This window comes from Schistocerca serialis, unplaced genomic scaffold (genome assembly GCF_023864345.2).
Source record: "Schistocerca serialis cubense isolate TAMUIC-IGC-003099 unplaced genomic scaffold, iqSchSeri2.2 HiC_scaffold_950, whole genome shotgun sequence".
Classification (NCBI taxonomy): domain Eukaryota; kingdom Metazoa; phylum Arthropoda; class Insecta; order Orthoptera; family Acrididae; genus Schistocerca; species Schistocerca serialis.
In genome coordinates, this window is record NW_026048574.1 from 15,001 (window position 1) to 20,000 (window position 5,000).

General features: G+C 52.7%; 1 non-coding gene across 1 annotated transcript in view; it reads left to right on the top strand.

The window, feature by feature from the left end:
• The first annotated feature begins 3,594 nt into the window (after nt 1-3,594).
• The window catches only part of LOC126453602 (small subunit ribosomal RNA), a 1,910-nt gene continuing 504 nt past the window's right edge, over nt 3,595-5,000 (top strand). The window contains exon 1 of the ribosomal RNA XR_007584912.1: nt 3,595-5,000. This exon is cut by the window's right edge and continues 504 nt beyond it. This is a non-coding gene — a ribosomal RNA (small subunit ribosomal RNA).

Below are 5,000 nucleotides of genomic sequence, written 5' to 3' on the forward strand. Positions count from 1 at the left end.
CGTCAGCCACACACTCTTATCACGCACTACTCTCTGCCTGTAACACGCACACAGACAATATGTAAGCACCAGCATGCAACAACACCCAGTGCATCCTCTCCGCCACATTAGACAATCCACACTGTCATAACCAGACTGGGAGGTCCACACAGAAAACAGAATATCCCACCCACCCGACAACCACCATTGCTCAGCCAAGCCACCAACACCCACACATGTCCTACACAGGGGTGCACCCAACATCACAATACTGCCTCCTCTCACAGCACACAAACAATGGCAGGAATGAAAGACACAGGTCTGCCACAAGCATGGAATGAGAGCGCCGCCTGTCATGAGCCAAAGGTACATCCTGACGTGGCAAATCAGATGATACCGCAGGCATCCACGTACTATAATCACAATCAACAAACCGGCCGCCGCCCCCCCCCCCCCATTAAACCTTTCCTTACAACAATGTGTACCTTAACCTAACCTATGTCGTACCTTAACCTAACCTATGTCGTACCTTAACCTAACCTATGTCGTACCTTAACCTAACCTATGTCGTACCTTAACCTAACCTACGTCGTACCTTAACCTAACCTATGTCGTACCTTAACCTAACCTATGTCGTACCTTAACCTAACCTATGTCGTACCTTAACCTAACCTATGTCGTACCTTAACCTAACCTATGTCGTACCTTAACCTAACCTATGTCGTACCTTAACCTAACCTATGTCGTACCTTAACCTAACCTATGTCGTACCTTAACCTAACCTATGTCGTACCTTAACCTAACCTATGTCGTACCTTAACCTAACCTATGTCGTGCCTTAACCTAACCTATGTCGTGCCTTAACCTAACCTATGTCGTGCCTTAACCTAACCTATGTCGTGCCTTAACCTAACCTATGTCGTGCCTTAACCTAACCTATGTCGTGCCTTAACCTAACCTATGTCGTGCCTTAACCTAACCTATGTCGTGCCTTAACCTAACCTATGTCGTGCCTTAACCTAACCTATGTCGTACCTTAACCTAACCTATGTCGTACCTTAACCTAACCTATGTCGTACCTTAACCTAACCTATGTCGTACCTTAACCTAACCTATGTCGTACCTTAACCTAACCTATGTCGTGCCTTAACCTAACCTATGTCGTGCCTTAACCTAACCTATGTCGTGCCTTAACCTAACCTATGTCGTGCCTTAACCTAACCTATGTCGTGCCTTAACCTAACCTATGTCGTGCCTTAACCTAACCTATGTCGTGCCTTAACCTAACCTATGTCGTGCCTTAACCTAACCTATGTCGTGCCTTAACCTAACCTATGTCGTGCCTTAACCTAACCTATGTCGTGCCTTAACCTAACCTATGTCGTGCCTTAACCTAACCTATGTCGTGTTTTAACCTAACCTATATTGCGCCTTAATGTAACCTATATTGCGCCTTAATGTAACCTATATTGCGCCTTAATGTAACCTATATTGCGCCTTAATGTAACCTATATTGCGCCTTAACGTAACCTATATTGCGCCTTAACGTAACCTATATTGCGCCTTAACGTAACCTATATTGCGCCTTAACGTAACCTATATTGCGCCTTAACGTAACCTATATTGCGCCTTAACGTAACCTATATTGCGCCTTAACGTAACCTATATTGCGCCTTAACGTAACCCACATTGCCCCTTAACGTAACCCACATTGCCCCTTAACGTAACCCATATTGTGCTGTAACCCAACACACGTTGGGCCTTAACCCAACACACGTTGGGCCTTAACCCAACACACGTTGGGCCTTAACCCAACACACGTTGGGCCTTAACCCAACACACGTTGGGCCTTAACCCAACACACGTTGGGCCTTAACCCAACACACGTTGGGCCTTAACCCAACACACGTTGGGCCTTAACCTGCTCTGTAATTGTCATACGACGCGTTAAATTAGTGTAGTGTTGCCTAACTGCAACCCCCGCAATATAGTTTGCTACTCGCACTGCCCGGTCCCCAGTGTATCGCTTCATGTTAAACACCTTGCAGCGATACACTGTAATGTGGATGGCAGCAGGACGTACATGCTCAATGCCCTTCGCAGTTGTTCATTGGCATTCGCATGGCGAAGCACTGCGCCTACGCTGTGGTACGGCCTGTGTCAACTGTCCGCTGATGTTGTACCTCCAAATCACACACTGTACTGCACATTGGTCCTCATGTACTGAATGATACATCGTGGTACATGTGACCGTACAACGACTGCGCCAACAACGGCGAACCATGCGGTCCAAATGTTGTGCACGCAGCTACGTGTCGTCTCCCTATAAGAGCTGGAGTGCAGTGTGGTATGCCCTGGATGGCGATCAGCATGAGCCGTCTGTTGATGTAGTGGCGCGTGTTGTCAGACGTTGTCGTCTCTTCTCACACACCGTGATAGCATGGTGCACTGCGTTCCACATCTGCGACATGCGACAGAGGCCGGTTGACAGTCGTTTGCGCAATGGACATCGCATATGTACGGGGGCCACCTTCCACGTGTTTGCGAAGCGTGCACATGTTGTTGCGTGTATGTGGGCAGACATAGTGTGTCGTGACACCTGACACAGGCATGCAACAATCGTTGAATTTGCAAATGGCGATGGACGCCTACGTTTGCTGGTGACGTTACGCAAATGAACAACTGGTAAACCGTTGTGGTGCGGTTGTTCTCGCTAGAGGTGAATCAGTGATGGCGACGATCGGTTGAGCTACCAACCGGTTGTTTCAGCGATACCCACCATGCCCACGAACGTGAATGGCATGTGGGTGTGAAGCGATACGCGGCGGTGGCTGGGTGGGACCGGCCCCGGCCGGTGAGGGGGGGCCGCCCGGCGTGCTGGCCGCGCGGTGCGTGGGCGCACGCGCTACAGCCGGCTGGTGGGGGCGGCCACTGGCAGGCGCGCCGGCCGACGGAGGCGGCAGGCGGCGCAGCTGCGCGCCGGCGCACCCTGCACGCGGCGCCGTGCGGCCAAAGTAGGTCCTCGCGGGCCCGGTGCGAAGCGCGGTGGACATCTGCAGTGTGCTGGTCCGATTGAGGACTGTGTGCGCTGAGGATGCGCCGCCGCCCGGCGCTCGGCGCCGCGACGCCGTCTGCTGCTCGGTCGCCTCTGCGGTTCTCGCAGGTGGTTTGTATCGCAGCTGTGCGGACGTGTTGGCGCGTGCGCTGTGCTGGGAGAGTTCGCTTCGGCACCCAAGTGGGGCTTTTGTCCTTCTGTGGCGCTGGCGTTGGAGCTGCCGGTCACCGTAGGTGGCGCGTGTTGTCTCCCGCCGGCAATGCCACGACAGCACGCTCCCGGGCCTCTGTCGGCAGCGGCAAGCTCAGTTGGGAGCACGGGTGGTCGCACCTAAAGCGTCTACTCGCCAAACTCCGGGCGATTGCGCCTCTCTCGAACCCGACCAAGTACTTAGGACGGCGCTGCGCGCCGCCGGGACCTGAGAGGGTTTCGAGGTGTATGGTGCAGGGGAGCGCAGCCTCCTCCTGTTTGCAGAATAATTGAGCGGACGCTTGCGTGTTCGCGCGGGCCCCCGGGACACACTCCCGGGCGGCCGGCTGCTCAGCTCTAGTTGACGCAGCTCCCTGGTTGATCCTGCCAGTAGTCATATGCTTGTCTCAAAGATTAAGCCATGCATGTCTCAGTACAAGCCGCATTAAGGTGAAACCGCGAATGGCTCATTAAATCAGTTATGGTTCCTTAGATCGTACCCACGTTACTTGGATAACTGTGGTAATTCTAGAGCTAATACATGCAAACAGAGTCCCGACCAGAGATGGAAGGGACGCTTTTATTAGATCAAAACCAATCGGTCGGCTCGTCCGGTCCGTTTGCCTTGGTGACTCTGAATAACTTTGGGCTGATCGCACGGTCCTCGTACCGGCGACGCATCTTTCAAATGTCTGCCTTATCAACTGTCGATGGTAGGTTCTGCGCCTACCATGGTTGTAACGGGTAACGGGGAATCAGGGTTCGATTCCGGAGAGGGAGCCTGAGAAACGGCTACCACATCCAAGGAAGGCAGCAGGCGCGCAAATTACCCACTCCCGGCACGGGGAGGTAGTGACGAAAAATAACGATACGGGACTCATCCGAGGCCCCGTAATCGGAATGAGTACACTTTAAATCCTTTAACGAGTATCTATTGGAGGGCAAGTCTGGTGCCAGCAGCCGCGGTAATTCCAGCTCCAATAGCGTATATTAAAGTTGTTGCGGTTAAAAAGCTCGTAGTTGGATTTGTGTCCCACGCTGTTGGTTCACCGCCCGTCGGTGTTTAACTGGCATGTATCGTGGGACGTCCTGCCGGTGGGGCGAGCCGAAGGCGTGCGACGCGCCTCGTGCGTGCTCGTGCGTCCCGAGGCGGACCCCGTTGCAATCCTACCAGGGTGCTCTTGAGTGAGTGTCTCGGTGGGCCGGCACGTTTACTTTGAACAAATTAGAGTGCTTAAAGCAGGCAAGCCCGCCTGAATACTGTGTGCATGGAATAATGGAATAGGACCTCGGTTCTATTTTGTTGGTTTTCGGAACCCGAGGTAATGATTAATAGGGACAGGCGGGGGCATTCGTATTGCGACGTTAGAGGTGAAATTCTTGGATCGTCGCAAGACGAACAGAAGCGAAAGCATTTGCCAAGTATGTTTTCATTAATCAAGAACGAAAGTTAGAGGTTCGAAGGCGATCAGATACCGCCCTAGTTCTAACCATAAACGATGCCAGCCAGCGATCCGCCGCAGTTCCTCCGATGACTCGGCGGGCAGCCTCCGGGAAACCAAAGCTTTTGGGTTCCGGGGGAAGTATGGTTGCAAAGCTGAAACTTAAAGGAATTGACGGAAGGGCACCACCAGGAGTGGAGCCTGCGGCTTAATTTGACTCAACACGGGAAACCTCACCAGGCCCGGACACCGGAAGGATTGACAGATTGATAGCTCTTTCTTGATTCGGTGGGTGGTGGTGCATGGCCGTTCTTAGTTGGTGGAGCGATTTGTCT